Source organism: Zingiber officinale, chromosome 3A (assembly GCF_018446385.1).
Source record: "Zingiber officinale cultivar Zhangliang chromosome 3A, Zo_v1.1, whole genome shotgun sequence".
Lineage (NCBI taxonomy): Eukaryota > Viridiplantae > Streptophyta > Magnoliopsida > Zingiberales > Zingiberaceae > Zingiber > Zingiber officinale.
In genome coordinates this window covers 1,294,223-1,316,640 of record NC_055990.1, presented here as the reverse complement: position 1 = coordinate 1,316,640, position 22,418 = coordinate 1,294,223, and the positions used below count along the sequence as shown (strand labels likewise).

The window sequence follows — 22,418 nt, the reverse complement described above, 5'->3', positions numbered from 1 at the left end:
ATTCCGAGAGAAGCACAAGGCACGGACAAGACACTGCCGAACGGATGAGCATCCTTATGCCTGGCCGAGCGGACTAATGCAAGGGTCATTGCTCAGTCAGATCGGCAGTCCAGTCAGTCGGACTTCGCCTCCTTCGACTAGACTCGAGGGGGAGGCAAGTGATCCGGTGGTAAGAATCCGGAACCCCATAACGAGGGGTCAACGCCACGGGGAGGTCAAAGGGCCCAGTGGCCAACCGGAGAAGGACGAGCCGACCGGATTTGGAAGAAAGGGACATCTGGTAGTAAAAGGCACCCTGGTAAGGACCAGGGTTCCGACGCTCAATGAAATAGTACATAATGACCGAGCGGAGGGACGTGCCGCCCGGCCGACGCAGGGAATTAAGGCCGTCCGGACGCCGTTCTTCGCCCGGTCGGCCGGACGGACGTCCCGGCCGAGCGGTGGGTAAAGGAAGGGAACACCCTCTGACAGCCGTCAAGTCGCATGGCTACGTCATACTCCTAGTTTGGTAACGGGGTGTCCTGTTGTCCCATCGAAGACATGCTCGGACTGTAGCAGTATGGTGTCAGGTAAGCTCTCTGACAAGTGCATACCGAAGTATGGGTTGCTGACACGTCTACACCTCGGTGAACGTGCATTAGTTCTCTCCTCGCTCTATAAATAGAGCCTCTTACTTCGCCGCAGGTACGCGCAAGAAACATCTCTGGAGCCACCCTTTTACACTGTTTGCTTGCCTGACTTGAGCGTCGGAGGGTCGCCGCCGGGAACCTTTCCCGGCCCGACTTCTGTGCAGGTTCGCCGGAGCTTCGCGTGACCCGATGGAGGCCTACGCCATCGACTAGAAGCGCGCCACGTGCCCAGCGTCCTTTGGTTCGGCGATTCGGACAGGATCACTTTGCATGCAGGGAGTGGAAACAAAGTTTTTTGAACATGGGGATTGCATGCAAAGTTAACATTGTGATTGGGGATTTTTCTCTAATTTACCAAATGAACATCGGCGTGGAAAGGGAAGTTTAGGGTAATAAAAATAAATATGTTGTAAAGTCTTTTAATTGCGCTGACGCCGATAAAAGTTTATTTTAAAATTTAATAATATTTATTGGCGGTGTATATTTTTACATGTTGTCATTTATATATATATATATATATATATATATATATAGTAAGCATTAACAACACATTCTGCCTGCTATTAATATTAAGTTTTAATAGCACACTTTGCACATCATAGAAAAGTTTATTGACAACATAATTTTTCTGTACATCGTCATTTACATAAATATTATACTATCCGCAGCGCACATAATTGGGCACGTCATAAAAACTATTATTAACGGTACGCTTTAATTGCGCGTCGTTGATGATGTACTGCGGAAAGTTACTTTTGTTGTAGTGTTAGTTAAACAGTAAAAAGCTCGATCTCAATTCGTTATCCCAAAGCTCAAGTTTGGTTTGAGTTCGATTCAAGCTTTAATTCTTAAGCTTAAGCTCAACTCATAATAAAATTAAATAGTTCCAATTCAGCTCGACCTCGGCTCAACTAGAAAAAACCTTGTTTAAAAATTAAACAAGTTTAGTTTGAGCTCATTTAAAATAATTAATTATAATAATTAATAATATATTATTATATTTATTATTTATATGATATTTAATTATATATATAGTTATCGTAAAATAAATGATTCCCTTAACAAATATATTCACAAGCCCCTTAATATACATGTTCATAAGTATTTATATAAACATGTTCTTGAGTTTACAAATCAAATACTATTAAGCTCTCAGTTGGTTAACTTTAATTGAATAATTTTTTTTTAACCGAGCCCGAGCGTCGTTTTCACCCCTACTTCGATCTCGGCGGAGCTTCCAGAAGAAATGAGACGTCACGATCAAATGACTTTTGCAATCGCTTTCCTCTCTTTCTCGCACTCCGCTCCGGCCCTATCCTCGTCTACTGTCCCCCTCCTCCATCTCCATCCTCGCTCCCTTCGCCTTCAGATCGTGCCGCTCGTTCATTGCTCCTTCAACTTTGTCAGCGGATTCCCATGGAAGATTCGCTTGTGAGTTTCATTTCTCTGTCCTTGCTTGTTTGATCTTTGTCTTGTTAGGTTATTCTTAATATAGTTTGTTCGACTAGCTTCTGAAGGTAGATATGATGTTAAACCTTGAATTTAATTAAAAAATAACATCATAATCTTTATTGATATTACAAACCAATTTGTAGCAAATATTATATGTACATAACTAAACTGTATCTCTCTTCTTCCACCAAATGTAGTATTGTTTGAAATTTGTCCTTCCATGCTGATTTTCTTCAAAGTAATAATCCTTCGAAGTAGTACTTTTTAATGTCTCTTTAATGCCTTACGACCAAACCTAAATTCTCTACTTACGCTATTGCACCCTCCGTATAAATGCAAGAAGAGATATAGCAAAGCAGGAAGAAGTTTGTGTTGAAGTTGTTAATGGTGGCAAAACGTGAATACGCTCGCTCCCAGTCCCCCGCCAACCCATCCCAAGGTAAACACGGAGGAGGTAAATCACGGGCAGCTACTAGTCTTTGGAATAGTGACTAGCACATAAGGGAGACATTTACCTCGGCTTCGTCGAGATTCGAATCCCAGATCTCATGGTAGTAACACCTCATGTGTTAGTCACTATATAACAATATAAAGAAGAAAAAGAGAGATAAGGTGAGACGTATAATAAAATGACGTACTTTCGAATCATACAAATAACTTTTGATTTAAATATTTTAAATTGTGGCTTGGATGCATTGGAAAGTGGTGTTCCGAGGGAGGGAATTTAGGAGGTTGATGGGAGAGGTAGAAAGAGAATGATATTATTTTTGATGTTCTTTTTGGTAATTTTGAAATTATGTTTATTTTGGTAAAAAAAAAAAATCTGACCATTCCTTTGATAAGAAGTTAAAAATATAAATAAGAGATAATAATAAAAAGATAATTATAGATTAGAAAAAATATTTTTCATAATTTATTTATTTATATTTTATTAGACTGCCGATAATACTAAATCGTAGATAAATGTTTATTAGAGAGCCGATAATATTCCCCCAATCCCTTGCCCTAGTCTCGGCGGAGCGCACTTTCCAGAAGAAACGAGACGTCGCGATCGGATGGCTTTCGCAATCGCCGTCCTCTCTTGCTCACTCTCCGCTCCGGCCCTTTCCTTGTCTACAGTCCCCCTCTTCCATCTCCATCCTCGCTCCCTTCGCCTTCAGATTGCGCCGCTCGTTCATCGCTCCTTCGGCTCCGTCAGCGGATTCCCACGGAAGATTCGCTTGTGAGTTTCATTTCTCTGCCCTTGCTTGTCTGATCTTTCTCTCGTTAGGTTATTCTTAATGTAGTTTGTTCGACTAGCTTATGAATAATTGATAGTTTACGGCTGGTGATCTTTCTCCGTTGTTGATTTCTTCGGTTTAGATGATTCGAGGATTATACTATCAACATAATATTCCTTAACGCAAATTCTTCTCCTGTTTCCTTCTCGAAGAATCCAAATCTTGTGAAATATTCACTTTATATAGGAATCGAATCGGCAACTTGTATCTGTGGAGATTGAAAATGGAATATCCATTAGCGTTTTTGACTTGTTATTTATTGTACTAGAACTAGAGGCACTGAGTTTAATCCCGTTAAATGTATATCAAGTTGGCCCACTTTCAGGTTTATAATTTTTTTTTTTTTCTCATTTGACGGTTTCTATAGGTGAGATATAGCATGGTCCAAATTGTATACTAATTTTTTACTTATAGAGCTTGTAAGTAACTATGTTGGGAATATTGCAGCTAAAACAACAATTAAATCCATGAAACCTGACCATTTATCTTTTGTTATCTTACTATTTTATGCAGGAACTATCCTCGGTCTTTCAATTCACCTGATATATTAGGATCTTCCTCCCCGGTAAGTCTAAATCTTATCTTATTTTTAATTTTGATGTGTGATCATGATTATATGCCTAGTATGAAGCAGTAAGATCTGTATTAGCTGATATTCTTTCAGTAAATCAAGAGGGCAATGCTACAATGAACTTATCATTTCAGAACCTATTTATTCTAGTTTTTCTAATAACGGATTTCAATATGTCAAATGTTATGTAGGTATACTACAAGGAAGCTTAGTGGATTTCTTTCTCATTATATTTGCTAAACTTTGATAGTTTTTTATGGCCATTCAACCTAAAATAGAACAACTACTTTTTCTAGTATCTCCTAAAAATGTGATGATTCAAAGACTGATTGCTAAGCTAGTAAATTTTGAACTTCAAATTCTTATTTTGGTGAAACTGATGGAAGAGACACAAACATGTTAAGGTAAGAGTCATGAATTTGATGTTCTTGTTAGTGGAACAGATTATATTGGATTTCTCTTCTATTACACCAAACATTTGTTAGTGCTAGACTTGACATTTCTTAATCTCTTGATAATCTTTGACAGATCTCTGATCAAGATGACTCACTCCCGATGCCGATAGTTCTTATAGATCAAGATTCAGATGCTTATGCCACAACTGTGCAACTTAGCTCTGGAGACCGTTTAGGAGCACTAGTTGCCAAGGTAATCCTCTTCCATTTCCTACTACAATTTATTAATGGAATGTTATATAGAAATATAAACTACTCAAGTTAGGTAGAATTCTACTTTTGCAATTGTGTATACTTATTTATGATAGTATAAATAGATTAAACTCAAAATTTGAGTTGTGGAGAGGAACTCTGAAAACTAAAGATTTTAAGTGGAACAGAATTTGGCATATGAAATTTAGCTTTAAAAATAATACAAGCAAGGACTAGTTAAGAAGCATTAAATGAATTTTACACAAGAAATTTAGATATTTGGATCTTTTATTCAATAAAAAGTTGAAATAAAAATGCTTTTGAATTATGTTATGTGCTCCTTGAGAACAGGGAAATTTTGTAAGATTTTAGTATGACCCACTATTCTTTATACATCAGTATTGAATGTTGATAATTAGGAAATAACCAAGCTGTTAACAAACTAAGTGTGCTAAGCCTGTCCACAAACAATTGATTCATTTAAATTTTATTTTGCATGTATGAAATTTCTATTTGGAAATACTATATCAATTTACTTAGGTTCTTGTGGCTTTCTTGTTATTGACATATCTCAAAGTTATTATTTTGACTTCAGTTTATCCCATGAGGTGTATTTTTATGCCTCTTGGTTGTTTGTGCAGTTGTATATTGTATATTTGGGAGAGAGGAAGCATGAGAATCCAGAGCATGTCACTAACTCACACCTAAATATGCTCACCTGTCTCCTTGGAAGGTACCAAACTCAACTATAGATATTCAAATTTCTATAGAATCTTGGGTTCTATATTTTAACCGATTGGTATTTTTTTCGACAACAAAAAGGATGCCCTGGCTTCTATGGTTTACAGCTACAAGCATGGCTTCTTAGGCTTTACAGCCATGCTTACAGAAGAGCAAGCAGAACAATTTGCAGGTCACTTCGCCTTCTGTTTTTTGAATCGGATTAAACACAGCAAATGACTAATTAACTGAGCGAATTAATGAATATTGCAGAGTCACCTGACGTGATCAGTGTACAGCCGAGCAGAAACTACGAGCTACAAACAACACGGAGTTGGGATTTTTTGGGGCTGCAGTATGATCATCCGACTGAACTCCTCGAGAAGAGCAACTATGGAGATGGCATCATCATAGGAATCATCTATACAGGTCTTTTTGTGAACTCCAATTCTCTGGATATTTATTAACATACATAGATTAAGTAGATTTAATGGATAATAAAATGAAGGAAATGGAATAGAATGATAATATTCTTTTATAGGGATATGGCCGGAATCCAAGAGCTTCGACGATGACCATGGTTCGTCGGAACGGTCGTGTCAGCTGTCGCGGACACTGCCGTTCCAGTTCCAATATCATTTCGCGGAACAGTCGCGGCGCGGATTTATCAAAAAATCACAAAAAAATTAGAGAACTGGTAATAAAAAATAAAATACATGAAGCCATACAAAATCAATACATTAGTGTATAATTATCCTACAATAATATAACATGATGAAAAAAAATACAATGATAATTATACCTAATCTAAGCTAATACCACGAAGAGTGACGGGGAGGAATCAAATCTTCATTATATTCTCCTTGAGTATCATATTGATTAAATTGATCTCCAACATATGAGCATTGATATAAATTTGGATTAAATTGCCCATATGGATATTCATTTGGTTGAGTTGATGAAATATGTTCAGAATTAGATGATTGACTTTGTAATAATGTTTCATCACGACGATTCTAATATCCAAAACCATGATACCCAATAGAACTGCCAGTACCACTTGACGATTCACGATCACGACTATGATGTTCGATATTGCTCCCAAGAGATGTTGAATAATCTGGAATTGCTTTCTGTGCATTATCAAAATAACCCTCAGATTCATGATGTCTAATTGCACTTGTATAGGATGGTAAATAATCAGATGATCTGTCATATGAATCATATTTGGGTTGATTGCTACTATAATATCCATATCCACCTGATTGATATCCAATTGGACCATGCCCAATATCTTGAGACTCCCAATTATAACTTCTTGATCCATAATCATCTCTTAGTGGAATTTGTTGGTTCCCTCTCAAAGGCAAATGTTTCATATGTTCTTCAACACTCATATGCTGTCGTGAAGATCCAATCGAATGTTCTTTATCATTGGCATCAGCAGATTCTGATAAACTTGTAAAAAAGTGATGTTGTTTCTCCATCCTAGGTCGATATCCATGATTACTATCTTGTGTTGCATAATAATTTTCATGACCTCATGCCCATGTCATACCTGTGTCATGTTGATCATCTTGATGACTTTGATGAACATGATGTTCACCATGACTTTGTTGATTATTTCCATCATTTGAATCATCACTGTCGTCACTTTCATCACTATCTTCACTATCATCTCTTGCTTCTTTTCCTTTCAAATGTGTTGACTTTTCTACATTATTCTTCTTTCTTGAATGACTTTCAACACTTGTAGTTGTGTTGTATTCTTCAGCATCTGATGCTCGAAGTGCTTGATCTAACCATGCCAAATCATCATCTTCTAAAACTAGCGGTTCATTATCTCTCGTCCATTCATTTAAGATGTCATCATCATGAAAAATATGATTAAGGTTTATCGGGCTGTAAAAATCATCATCTTCTTGTTTGCGCATCATGTTTCGTACCCTAAGCCGCATATTATAGTGAACATAAACTAATTTGTACAACTTTTTGATAGCCAAGCGATTACGAAGCTTTGTGTGTATAAGAGACCATGTACTCCAATTTCTTTCACATCATGAAGATGAGCATGTTTGACTTAGAACTTTTATTGTAATTTTTTGAAGGTGTGGGGCATCTTCACCATAATCGCTCCACCATTCAGCTGATACACAAAAAAAAATCAATATCATATATATTTTTTAATTATAAATATTTGTAAAATTTAAATTACATACCTGGGAGACTTTTTTTTATTGTCATTTTTGCTACTGGAGACTCAAATTCACCTATTTGGTCTGTGAATAATTTAATCTAAAAATTATAAGAAAAAATAAATAATTATTGTTTATATTTGGGAAAAAGTATAGGAACATAAAAAAATTACCTCACTGATGGCTGAAGCTTGTGCATTTAAGTCGGGCTCCAATCTCTTAATTACAACCTTTAATCCTTGTTTAATTTCATCATTATAAACATAAGTTCCAGAATATTGAAGTAACGGATTAAGGAAATATGCTGAAATATCAATAAGATAATATGAAATTAGAAATGAGGATTTTGTAAATGATTTTGATGGCATACTTTGTACTCTACAATTTAAGCAAATAAATATATGGTTACATGCCGAATATAGATGTTGGTGTAATTGATTATACCATCGATTATCAATAATATTCCAATATGATTGTCAATCTCTAGTATTATCTTTTATTGTTATTTTTGCTCTATCCATTGCTTCATAGATAATTGACATTGTTGGTTTTTGATCTTGGTCAACTAAATTCAAAACTTTTACTAATGGTTCAATTGCAGCACAAATATCATGAGCCCTCTTCCAAAATCTTCCATCCATTATGATGCTTGCAATGTTTTCTACTTCTTTTCTTCTTTTACTTGTATTATTGTATGCTTCCCAATCACCAGAAGTGCACATTCTTTTTAAATCTGAAGAATGCCGAACAAGACTTTCAATTAAAATAAATTCTATCGCAAATCGGGTTATTCCTGGTCTCAATAATTCATGGTCATTTGTAAATGTTTTCATCAAATTCACAATTTTATCGCTGTTATATATGAAGCTCGTTATTTGCTTGGCTTTCTCATACACTTTTTTGCTTTTGTCGTCTTACCAATATCTTCTAGCATGAGATCAATACAATGTGCTGCACAAGGGGACCAAAACAAATGTTGCCTTTCTATCATCAATTTGGCACCAACGGCCTTATTTGCACCTTCGCTATTTGTGACTACATGCATAATATTTTCCTCTCCGATTTCGTCAGTAATTTTACTTAATAAAGATAAAATAAAATCAGCTGTCTTTGCTTTGTTGGTGCAATCAACGGAATTATGAAATACCATGTTGCGGTCACAATATATCATAAAATTTATGATTGGATGCTTGTTGTGTGTGCTCCAACCATCGCACATTATTGTGCATCCATACTTTGACCATTTTGATTTTAAAGTGTTCAAATATTCATTTATTTCATCCACCTCCTCTTGTAAATAAACACTACCAATTTGACGTCCTGTGGGGCCTTTTATTCCTGTTCCAGCCTCACCATTGGTGTTTATCATGGATTGATAGTATAGACCACTATCTGCTGTATTAAATGGAATAACATTATATATAAACCATTTCGATATTGCTTTACCAACATTTTTTACTTTTTCAGCCCCAAACCAGTTTTTGAGACTCTTTTGTTTTGTGGGAAACATAAAAGAGTCAATTCCTTTTGATGGTAATCTAGAATCCTCTCTTACACTAAAGCTTCGAGACATCCCTTTTTTCAAACCAGGATCTAAGCTAAGCCAGATGAAGAACTAGAAAATCTTACCATTATAAAATTTAGAGTAGTTAAGTACATTAAATTGATAAGATATATACACATAAATTTAAAATATTATTTATATATTTTACCTTAACCATAGGGATTACGCATTTGCTCCTCAATGACTCTTGTTTTACGACTTTCCTTGATGGCTTTTTGTAATTCTCAATTTTCTATATCTCCTATGTCATCTCCACCACTACTACCATTTTCTGATACGCGTGTATTTTGTGTAATTGAATCTAAGCTATTTACTTTTTTCTTTGCATTGAACTTCTACTTGCCTTAGAGTTTTGAAGATGTTTTCTTAACATTGATGATATTTCCTTAGGAGTTTTGTGACATATTTCAACATTTCCAGTAACATGTGCAATATGTTATTTTAGTCTTGTAATTCCTCCGGTTATAACTTTTCCACAAAATTTGCATCGTATTGTTTTACGATTATCACCCACCATTTGACCAAATTGTCAACCAATATCAGGGTTTGGTGTCATTCTAAACAAATAAATAAACAAATAAATAATATTGAATAATTTTGACTTAATGATAATGATAAAAAAACATGATAATGAGAATGAAGCACATAAAATTAAACAATTCTTAATAATTTAATTTATTAAACTAAAAATTAGAAAACTTACCTGTTTGCAAATATAATGGAAATGATTGAAGAAATCAATTAATCAAACGAAGGAACTAGTGACCGTGAGCTAAAAGTTGCATATGCTCAAATTTATGATAGATGCTAAATTAATAAAACTGGTAAAAAAAATTAAAAAACTTGCCTTGTCTATGAATATGATGGAAATGATAGAAGAAATATGTTAATCAAACGAAGGAGCTGATGACGAGAGTCAAATGATGCAAATACTCAAATTAATAATAGATGCTCAATTCTATTAATTAAGCATCTACTTTAAATGTGAACATATGCATCGTTTTTACTCAAGGTTATCAACCCCTTCGTTAATTAATTTCTTCTATCACTTTCATTATATTCACATGCAATCAAGCATTATTTTTAAAGGGTTGGGAAAAAATGATATGAATAACTTAGTATATTAGACTAAAAATTTAGAAAACTTGTGTGTCTGTGAATATAATGGGAATGATATAAGAAATTGATTAATGGAGAAGTTGATGACTATAAGTAAAAAAAGATTCATATACTTAGATTTAAGTTAGATGTTTAATTAATAGAAATGGATGGAAAATTAGAAAACTTACCTTGTTTGTGAATACGATGGAAACGATAGAAAAATGCAATTAATCTGGTGAAACAAAAGATACTGATGAAATGCAAATGCTATCAGTAGATGCATGCTCAATTATAATGAGGGTATTCGTATTGACAAATACGAAAGAAAACAGATGTGATAGTGATGTGATGTTGTTTTTTCTTTTTCAATAATGACAAAATAGTAAAAGATGGAATGAAAAAATAAAGTGATCAATGAAAAGCAATGTCGGCTGAATATATCAATTCTGGTCAAAGGAAATATAGAATCCAACACTTTTTATAAGTTAATCAAGAGATCAATGAAAAGTAAAGTGATAAAAAATGAAATCTAAGGTTTCTTAATCAATTAATCAAGCATAAACATGGAATAAAAGCTTCTTAATCAAGTGTCAGCTGAATATAAAGCAACATCAGAAGTCAAAAATTAGAATCCAAAGCTGTTTAATCCATAATCAAAATGTTTGTTACTGAGCCATTCCGTTCCAGTCGTTCCAGCCGTTCAGTTTCAGTCGTTCCGGCCGTTATAACGCTGAAGAACGGCGTCCCAAAGCAATCGATGTTATACGCTGAAACTTTGGAACGCCATGGGCCGTTCCCGTGCTGGAACGGTCGTTCCGGCCGTTCCGGGTCTGTTCCGACGAACTATGACGATGACGGCTATGGACCGATACCATCACGGTGGAAAGATATGTGCCAGGTCGGCGACGCCTTCGACCCCGCCAACTGCAACTGCAACTGCAAGATCATCGACGCACACTACTACACCGCCGTAATCGACCCTGCCCAGCTCGAGGACTACCTCTCTCCCCGCAATTTCAACGGCCACGACACCTTAACCGCCTCTGTTGCCGCCGACTCCATTGTGTATGGTGCCAACTTCCACGGCTTGGCCTCAGGGGTTGCCCGCGGCGGCGCGCCCCACACCCGCCTTGCAATGTACAAGGTCGTGTGGGGCAGTGCCCGCGGGACTGGTGCCACCAACAGCGCCATCGTTCTGGCGGCTGTCGACGATGCCATCCATGACGGGGTAGACGTGTTGTCGCTATCGTTGGCGCTGTCGCAAGATAACTCATTTGGCGTGCTGCACGCGGTGGCGAAGGGGGTGACGGCGGTGTATGCCGCCGGGAACTCTGGGCTGACGCCGCAAACCGTGGGCAACACAGCGCCGTGGATCATCACAGTCGTCGCGAGCGCGATCGATCGAGCGTTTCCAACCTCGATCAGGCTGGGAAACAACAAAGCGTTTGTGGCATCGACTCAATCTCGACTCTTTTCTTGCATAATTGCCACTGGCTACAAGAGAATCTGTTCTTTTCCTAACAGAATTCCACCATGACTGCTTGTAGGGTCAGTCAATCTTCTACAACAAGACTTACGGATCAGCCAAAAATTTCTGGCCTCTTCCCTACGGTGGAAGGTAAACTCTTCCATTGCATATTCTAATGGCAAGAACACAACTCCGACCACTAATCATCCTATATATCCTGTAATTCACCTGAAATAGCAGTGGACCTAACACACACTGTTGTAGGACAAGGAGTATTGTCTCCGAAAATAGCATGGTTCTCTTTGAGAGGGCCAACTTTACCTTTCCCTGGTGTATTAAAGGTGACAACAAGTCACAGATTGAAAACAAGTGAATACTGATCAACACTTAAACCATGTGGCGATTAATATATTCTTGAAACAACCTAATATTGCTGCACCTGGTGTGAATGTCTTGGGAGCGTATAGGGATGACTACAGGTTGGCCTAAGGAACATCATTAGCTTGCCCCCATTTATCAGGAGTTGTTGCTTTGCTCAAGGCACTCCATCCTGATTGGTCTCATGCTACAATAAAATCTGCACTCGTGACGACAGGTGAGCGATCAAATTCCTTGAGAGATCATCAGTTCCTAATTCGATAGGCAGCCACATTGACTTCGCTTTGTTCTTCGCACAGCAACGAACGTCAACAGCTACGGCATGTCAATACAAGCAGAGTCACTTCCACTGAAGATTGCTGACCCTTTCGACTTCGGCGGCGGCCAGATTGATCCCAACAAGGCCTCCGATCCCGGTCTGGTGTACGACATCGATCCGCAGGAGTACTACAAGTTCTTCAAATGCTCTAAAGGGCAGTTTAGCATCTGTGATCAGGAACTAGAGCCTGTGTACAACCTGAACCTTCCTGCCATCTCCGTTCCCGATCTCATCGATGCCAAAACTGTTGGGAGGACGGTCATCAACATCGGCAAAGCTGATGCCGTGTACAAAGTGTCTATCGAGTCGCCGCCGGGTGTTAAAATGACTGTGGCGCTGTCGACCCTCGTGTTCGATGCCGGCGCCAAGGTGCAAAGTTTCAAGGTGACGTTCATGGCGGTCCACAAGCTGCAAGGAAATTACGTGTTTGGGAGCTTGACGTGGTCCGATGGCGAAGGCCACGCCGTGAGGATTCCGATCGCGGTTCGCGTTGTGATTCGGGAGTAACTCTTGCTCCGTTTGTTCTCTTCGGATGCCCGTGAACATTGTATTCCCCGTTTCTTGGATCGACTATGCCAAATCCCATGGCGCTAGGAGGTGGCCATCTACTTAGGCGATTCTTCTCCTCAGCAAATTACTATATTCTCCACTCTGTTCAATTTGCCTTCGCTTTCGGCACTAGATTTACGATTCCAATTTGTTCCTTATTGGCCTCCTAAATCCCAATCGTCTTGAACCATCTCAAGACGCTTTACCTTAAGGCTAGTGTATTCGAGGTGCATTCCATGAGAAGATTGCTCGATTGCTGTTCGAAACTAGAAGAACTAACATTAGATGCATCTGATTGTTGGGATAGCTCTATCGAAATCGAAGTACTGAGTCTTCGCAAGTACTTTGTGCAAGACACAAATTTGGGACAAGTAATTTGCGTCTTGCACAGAGTATTTGCGAAGACTTGGTACTTCAATTTCGATAGAGCCATTTCAACAATCTGATGCATCTAACGTTAGTTCTTCTAGTTTCGAACAGTAAGCGAGCAGTCTTCTCATGGACTGCACCTCGAATACACCAACCTTAAGGTAAAGCGTCTTGAGATTGTTCAAGACGATTGGGATTTAGGAGACCAATAAGGAATAAATTGGAATCGTAAATCTAGTGCCGAAAGCGAAGGCAAATTGAACAGAGTGGAGAATATAGTAATCATCACAGCGTGGCCTTCGCCATCGGACCACGTCAAGCTCCCAAACACGTAATTTCCTTGCAGCTTGTGGATCGCCATGAACGTCACCTTGAAACTTTGCACCTTGGCGCCGACATCGAACACGAGGGTCGACGGCGCCACAATCATTTTTACACCCGACGACGACTCGATAGACACTTTATACATGGCATCCGCTTTGCCGATGTTGGTGACCATCCTCCCAACAGTTTTGGCATCGATGAGATCGGGAACGGAGATGGCAGGAAGGTTCAGGTTGTACACAGGTTCCAGTTCCTGATCAGAAATGCTAAACTGCCCTTCAAAGCATTTGAAGAACTTGTAGTACTCCTGCGGATCGATGTCGTACACCTGACCGGGATCGGAGGCCTTGTTGGGATCAATCTGGCCGTTCGTTGTTGTGCGAAGAACCTAGCGAAGTCAATGTGGCTGTCTATCGAATTAGGAACTGATGATCTCTCAAGGAGTTTGATCGCTCACCTGTCGTCACGAGTGTAGGTTTTATTGCCGAATGAGACCAGTCAGGATGGAGTGTCTTGAGCAAGGCAACAACTCCTGATACATGGAGGCAAGGTAATGATGTTCCTGAGGTCAACCTGTAGCCATCGCTATACGCTCCCAAGATGTTCACACCAGGTGCGGCAATATCATGCTGTTTCCAGAATATATTGATCGTCACATGGTTTAAGTGTTGATCAATATTCACTTGTTTTCAACATGTGACTTGTTGTCACCTTTAATACACCAGGGAAAGGTAAAGCTGGCCCTCTCGAAGAGAACCATGCTACTTTCGGAGACAATACTCCTTGTCCTACAACAGTGTGTGTCAGGTCCACTGCTACTGCAGGTGAACTACAGGATATTTAGGATGATTAGTGATCGGAGTTGTGTTCTTGCCATTAGAATATGCAATGGAAGAGTTTACCTTCCACCGTAGGGAAGAGGTCAGAATTTTTTGGCTGATCCGTAAATCGAGTTGTAGAAGATCGACTGACCCTGCAAGTAGTCATGGTGGAATTCTGTTAGGAGAAGAACAGATTCTCTTGCAGCCAGTGGTAATTATGTAAGGAAAGAGTCGAGATTGAGTCGATGCCACAAATGCCCTATTGTTTCCCAGCCTGATCGAGGTGGAAACGCTCGATCGATCGTGCTCGCGGCGACTGTGATGACCCACGGCGCGGTGTTGCCCACGGTTTGCGGCGTCGGCCCAGAGTTCCCGGCCGCATACACCACCATCACCCCCTTCACCACCGCGTGCAGCACCCCAAATGAGTTGTTTTGCGGTAGCACCAACGATAGCGACAACACGTCTATCTCATCATGGATGGCATCGTCGACAGCCGCTAGAATGATGGCGTTGTTGGTGGCGCCATTCCCGCGGGCACTGGCCCACACGACCTTGTACATTGCAAGGCGGGCGCGGGGCGCGCCGTCGCGGGGCGCGCCGTCGCGGGCAACCCCTGCGGCCAAGCCGTGGAAGTTGGCACCATACACAATGGAGCCAGCGGCAACAGAAGCAGTTAAGGTGTCGTGGCCGTTGAAATCGCGGGGAGAGAGGTAGTCCTTCTCGAGCTGGGCGTGATCGATTCCGACGGTGTAGTAGCGTGCGCCGATGATCTTGCGGTTGCAGTTGGTGGGCCGAAGGTGTCGCCGACCTGGCACACGCCTTGCCACCGTGATGGTATCGGTCCATAGCCGTCATCGTCATAGTTCGTCGGATCGGCCCGGAAAGACCGTTCTGGCACGGTAACAACCCATGGCATTCCAAAGTTTCGGCGTATAACGTCGGTTGCTTTGGGAAGCCGTTCTTCGGCGTTATAACGGTTGGAACGGCTCGGTAACAAACAATTTGATTATAGATTAAACAACTTTGGATTCCAATTTTTTGGCTTCTGATGTTGCTTTATATTCAGCCGACACTTGATTAAGAAGCTTTTATTCCATTTTTATGCTTGATTAATTGTTTAAGAAACCTTAGATTTCATTTTTTAGCACTTTATTTTTCTTTGATCTCTGGATTAACTTATAAAAAGTGTTGGATTCTATATTTCTTTTGACCAGATTTGCTTTATTCAGCCGACATTGCTTTTCATTGATCACTTTATTTTTTCATTCCATCTTATTATTTTGTCATTATTGAAAAAGAAAAAACAGCATCACATCACTATCACATCTGTTTTCTTTCGTCTTTGTCAATATGAATACTCTCATTCTATTAATTGAGCATGCATCTATTGATAGCATTTGCATTTCATCAGTGTCTTTCATTTCACCAGATTAATTGCGTTTTTCTATCATTTCCTTCGTAGTCACAAACAAGGTAAGGGTGCGTTTGGTACGCGCGTTTTTCATTTTCATTTTTTGAAAAGCGTGCGTTTTCTGAAAAATGTGTATTTTCTGAAAAATGGTGTTTGATTTGCGTTTTTCGTGTATGTTTTTTTAAAAAATAGATAGCGTTTTCTAGAAAAACAGAGAATGACAAAAAGTCATTTTCTGTTTTCTAGAAAACGTGCATTTTTCAAAAAATGAAAATGAAAAACGCACATACCAAATGCACCCAAAATTTTCTAATTTTCCATCAATTTCTATTAATTAAGCATCTAATTTAAATCTAAGTATATGAATCTTTTTTTTACTTATAGTCATCAACTTCTCCATTAATCAATTTCTTATATCATACCCATTATATTCACAGACACCTAAGTTTTTTAAATTTTTAGTTTAATATACTAAGTTATTCATATCATTTTTTCCCAGTCCTTTGAAAATAATGTTTGATTGCATGAGTACCCTCCAATTCAATTAATTAAGCATCTATCATTAATTTTAATATTTACATTTTTTAGCTACTGTCATTAGATTATTTCGTTTGATTAATTAATTTCTTATATCATTTCTATCATAATCACAAATAAAGTAAGTTTTTTATTTTTTCATCCAATTCTATTAATTAAGCATCTACTTTAAATGTGAACATATGTATCATTTTTACTCAAGATTATCAACTCCTTCGTTAATTAATTTATTTTGTCACTTTCATTATATTCACATGTTTTCGAATTTTTTAGTTTAATATATTAAGTTATTCACATCAGATTTTTTTCCAAGCATTTGCTAATAATATTTGACTGCATGAGTACCTTCTGATTCTATTAATTGAGCATCTATTATTAATTTGAGTATTTACATCTTTTGGCTCTCGTCATCAGCTCCTTCATTTGATTAACAGATTTCTTTTATCATTTCCACCATATTTATAGACAAGGCAAGTTTTTTAATTTTTTTTTACCAGTTTTATTAATTCAGTATCTACTATAAATTTGAGCATATGCAGTTTTTGGCTCACGATCACTAGTTCTTTCGTTTGATTAATTGATTTCTTCTATCATTTCCATTATATTTTCAAACAGGTAAGTTTTTTAATTTTTTAGTTTAATAAATTAAGTTATTAAGAATTGTTTAATTTTATGTGCTTCATTCTCATTATCATGTTTTTTTCTCATTATCATTAAGTCAAATTTATTCAATATTATTTATTTGGTTAGAATGGCATCAAACCCTGATATTAGTTGGTAATTTGGTCAAATGGTAGGTGATAATCGTAAAACAATACGATGCAAATTTTGTGAAAAACTTATAACCGGAGGAATTACAAGACTAAAACAACATATTGTTGGTGGGAGAAGTATCCGACGATTGTACTAGTATTTTGATAATGACAAAGGATTCAAAGTTAAGGTTATGTTGTGATCTAACAATTTGAATGAGTTTGTAGGAAAATCCTAAGTGTACTTAGGCAAAAGTCCTAACTGAGGTTAGGCAGGTGGAAAATCGTAGGGGGTGGTAATCTTAGGTCATAGGGGGTGGTAACCCTATGCGGAAAGTCTTGGTGGGTCGAGGGCTTCAGGCAAAAGTCCTGGTGGTGGTAACCCTAAGTGGAAAGTCCTGGTGTCGCGAACCAGGTGGAGGACTGGACGGGTCGAGCAGCGGATGTCCAGCAGAAAGTCCGGAAGCATCGAGCACTAAGCAAAAGTCCAGTCGATCTGGAGGATCGCACTGGCAACAGGTAACTCTCCTGAGAGGAGTAGGTGAGGACGCGTTCTCCGCAGAGGGAACAGTTGGCGTCGGATCGACCTAGGGTTTCCGATTGGAAATTCGAAGTCAGACCCGGACAGTTCAAAAACTGTCAAACACCTTTCTTATCATATTTATGTGTGCTAACCTTGTCTTGCAGGGCATATGTGTATTTTGTGTACTAACACATTGTGCAGGGACAAAATAACACACTTGACCTCTGATGAACAATGTCTGAGACGCCTCCATGGAGCTTGGAGGTGCCTCGGGTGCAAAACTGAAGCCAGTTGCGAAGAGGAGATGGAGGCGCCTTGGACCGCCGGCTGAAGGCGTCTTGGAGGGCGTTGGAGGCGCCTTCAAGTGGATGAGGTGCGACCTGGCTCGATTCGATCCACGCGACTGACTCGGCTTGTTGGAGGCGCCTTAGATGGTGTTGGAGGCGCCTTCAGCACAGTATAAAAGAAGATCTCGAGCAACCGTCTAAATGAATCAAGTTCTAAGCGATCCTTCGACGGTTGGCTGCTCAAGATACGCCCCCGGAGTGCTGTTGCTACATCTCGACAACCAGGAGCTGCGACTCTACGATTTTCTATTGTCGGTATAAAGTTATTGTTGTTTTACTTGTATTACTCTACTGTAAAATTTTTCACGATTATAGTTGTTGTCCAAAGTAAACGCTCAACGAGCGTGGGCCTTGTAGTAGGAGTCGACACCGGCTCCGAACCAAGTAACTAGTGTTTGCGTGTGCTCTTTTCTTTACTTAATTCCGCTGCGTAATTCGACTCTGTTTTAATCGAACAAAATAGCCACGAGCACTATTCCCCCCCTCTAGCGCTTCTCGATCCAACAATTGGTATCAGTGCGGGGTCGTTTTGATTTGGTGTAATCACCTGATCCTGTCTGAGAAGCTGACCGCGACGGAGATCCGGAAGAAAGGAACCCAATGTACTGAGGAAGAACAATTCCGATAGAACTTCGATCCGAGAAACCCAAAGCGGATCGAAAAAAAATCAGGATCACCGGAAGTAATCTGATAAGCAGGAAGAAATCGTAATCCACAAGGGGAGAGAAACCAAACTCCCAAGCTTCGAGGCCCCCTGCACACAAGAGACCAACTAACACTATTGTCAGTGACCTAAGACCGGGGTGGGAATCCCTGGCTAGGCCCTCCGATGCTCAAGTTAGTGACCTCTCTTGATGTGAAGAAGGAAGAAGAAAGAAGATGAACAATAGTCAGAAAATTAGGGTTGTGAAAGTACACGATGATGTGAACTTACATAGCCCACGGAGAGGATTCCCCCATTTATACCACTTCATATAACCTCCGCAATCATGAAGTGGACCCCGGTTTGTTAGAGTTCGTTATGACATCAACTGCGTGCTTGGGGAAAATGATTTTTAAGGAATCTTTTTTGTACCCCAGATGTACCTTCTTTGTCGTTTAGCCCCTGCAAGACAATTTGAAAGCATATTTTCTGCCAAAATATATATTCTCTATCATGAATTATTCTATTCGATATATTCATGTATGATTTTTCTTCATGCGACTTCTATTTGTATCTTTGTCGTGTCAAAAAATAATATTTTATTCAACATGTTTCTAAGGTATTCATTGAAGGAACTGTGTGGGTTCTTTGCTCGAAAGAACCTCTTGACCGATATTATTGGTCTATCTTTGCTCTGAAGGTATGTCCCGACCGATATTGGCTTACCTTCATTCGGCAGACATGTATCGACCGATATTGGTCTATCTTTGCTCTGAAGGTATGTCCCGATCGATATTGGCTTACCCTCATATGGCAGACATGTATCGACCGATATTGGCCTATCTTTGCGTTGAAGGTATGTCCCGACCGATATGGCATGTATCGACCGATATTGGTCTATCTTTGCTTTGAAGGTATGTCCCGACCGATATTGGCTTACCTTCATACGGCATGCATGTATCGATCGATATTGGCCTATCTTTGTTCTGAAATTATGTCTCGACCGTTATTGACCTACCTCCTTTGACTCTTTCTTCTTTTTCTTTCTTCATCTGGAGACCCATAAAACCTAACCCATATCACTAGCCTTCCCCTTAAGTCTAGTCGAAGGAGGTGTAGACGACTGACTAGACATAAGTATGGTCTTGTCTTTTCCTACCCGTGACTCTGCTCCAGATTTTGAAATGACCTCACAGATTTTGTGTACTACTGTCTTAATAAATTAAGTATAGCAATCCTGTGAGCCTTTTTCTCCTTTAAATAGGGCTACAACCTTCTCTTCACCCACAACCCCTCTCAGTTCTTTTTCTTCCTTGCCACTTTTTGTTGCTAAGGCCATGGTCGTGGATCCTCCTTTTTGAAAGTAACTTTTGTTGGACCAGGTGAGATATATATATGAGTTTATTAGGATTTTTGCTCCGGCTACTCCAGGGGTTCAAGGGATCGTCTTAAGAGAGGAAGCTTCACAGTTCAAATCTTCTATCCAAAGATGCAGGTGCTCTGAAGGACCTAAGAAACTTCAGAGAAATTTTTACTACTGATAGAGGTGCAGCCAAATGATCCATGGGTGTTGTGTGAAGGGCACAACACATGATACCCTTGGGCTAAGATTGGTTGCTCCACTTGCAGAGCTCATACTGCTTGAGAGGGGAAGTGGTTTCTACATTTATTTTTCCTTGATGGAATGAATCAATGTTTCCCCTTCTTATCGCCCTTGAGCTTTTGTCCTTTGTTGCTTTTTCGTCCAGGGCAAAATATTGCTTCTTGTGCGCCTTGGCAAGCTCGGACGAAGTGGGCTTTTTCCATCTCTGCTCCATGGTAAATTTGAATTCAGTGGGACTAAAATTTTCTGAGTGCCCTAAGAGTTTATGCTTGTAATATTTGTTATCTATTTGAGGTTTGTTGTTCCTGAGGAAATGTGACGCTATGTATTTGATCAGATTCTAAGTGTAAAGACAAGTTTTTGTATCTAATCAAAGGCTTTTACTGAATCCCTCTATTATTTACGATGTGGTGTTGTGTTCATCATTTCTTCATGTATCCTATGTATCATTTATCATAGCTAAGGTTATCTTAACTATTAGTATAATTTGATATTATAACCAATGTTATATCAACTGATGTTGTCTTATTGACTGGAATCAATATCATACTTATATAACATAACCACAATTGCCCTCGTTAATATAAAAATATTTTCAATAAATACTAAGTCATATTCTACACGGATAGGTTAAAATTTGTCACTCTTCTAAACTTTTACTCTTAAAATATTTTTGTCTTTAGTGTGGGTGTGGTCAAAAAGTTCTGTCATTTCTATTTTATTATGTCCAGTTGTTCACGTCTTCTTTCGAAACTTTCTAATTAATGATTGTCTTTCCATCGGGTGAGAGAATGTTCGAGGCACTACCAACCCCTTTGCGATCTGGTTTATCACATTCGATGTAAATGACCTGACACTTACCTTTTCCGGCCGCCATGTCGCGCGAACTCTTTTCCTCTGATCCTTATCATCCGTTGGGCTAGAAAGCATTTTATTTTATCTATAGTGGTATATTTCTCGAACCCTAAACCCTTCGTCTTCCTCTCAACCTCATTTCTCCTCTGGCACCATTCTCTTGTTGCCGTCTGCAACCGAAAAAACTTCGTATCTGCTACTTCTCGACGTTCCTTTTTATTGCCCCCAGTAAGTCTTCTATTGTTTCGCTAGCCTATACCTTTGCCCATGGCTGAGGAAGTAATTGCTCCTTGGTATGTCCCTATGTCTTCTGTCTTTGATAAGAATGCTAGATTATCCATCCATCGTCAATATGAAATTTCTAAGGAATATAGAATTATAATCCCAACACCGAATGATCGACCTCATCATCCTCCTGATAACTGCGTGACTTTTTTCAGGGATCAGTTGATAGGGGCTTAAGATTCCCCATTCCTCCTTTCTTGATTGAGATAAGTCGGTATTTTGATATTCCTTTGCAGCAGTTTGCCCCTAATGCATTTCGCTATCTGTGCGGTACTTACATGTTGTTTCGTCTACGAGATATTCCTCCTATTCCTCAAAATTTCTTCCTGTTTTCCTATCCCAAGTACTCGGAACCTGGTGTCTTCTTATTCCAGTCACGCACTAAAATGGTCCTTTTTAGAGATATGTTGTCGTCTCTCAAAACCTGGAAATCTCGTTTTTTTTTTCTAAAATTTCCGGGGCCTATTCCTTTGTCTCATGCTTGGAAATCTTTCTTGCCTCCTCTGCCTGACGTTAGAGAGTTTCACCTTCTTCCCTCTTTTCCTGTCTATTGTGAGAAATTATTAGGTCACCGACACTCGATCCCGAAATGGTTGAAGGTCGAGCTTCTATACCTATTTAGTTTAAGCCCCGTCAAACCTGATACCCATATTTCCTTAGGTAACATCTTGTTCTTTTCTTCTCGCTTTTAACTACTTAAACTGTTTTTCCTTTCTATACAGTGGAGAGTTTTTATGATGCTCTGATTGACGAAGAAATACGTGTGGAAGAAGACTTGCTTCGCGCCAAGGAGGTCGAATTTCTGGCAGCTATCACCTCTCCACCCTCAATTGAAGTGCCGGCTTCCTTAGTCGAAGTACCCAGCTCGTCAGGGGCTCGTGAGGATCCTGTTGTAGAGATCATTCCCCATCCTATACCCACTGTTACCTCTCCCGTGGTTGCTGCTGTCTCCTCATCTGCCTCTCTTCCTTTAATTGAGCTCACGTCTCCTGGTAGTTCGGGTAAATTGATAGCTGAAGTCTCCGCCGGCAAGCGTTCAGGACGTAAACTAACCCGGGCTCCTCCCTCAAAA

At 39.3% G+C, this 22,418-nt stretch overlaps 3 pseudogenes; 1 reads left to right on the top strand and 2 right to left on the bottom strand.

Moving 5' to 3' along the window:
- Positions 1–3,054: 3,054 nt before the first annotated feature.
- On the top strand, positions 3,055–12,988 carry LOC122053445 (annotated as a pseudogene).
- A 435-nt stretch (positions 12,989–13,423) lies between these two features.
- On the bottom strand, positions 13,424–14,326 carry LOC122053444 (annotated as a pseudogene).
- LOC122050946 lies at positions 14,244–15,472 on the bottom strand (annotated as a pseudogene).
- Positions 15,473–22,418: the final 6,946 nt, after the last annotated feature.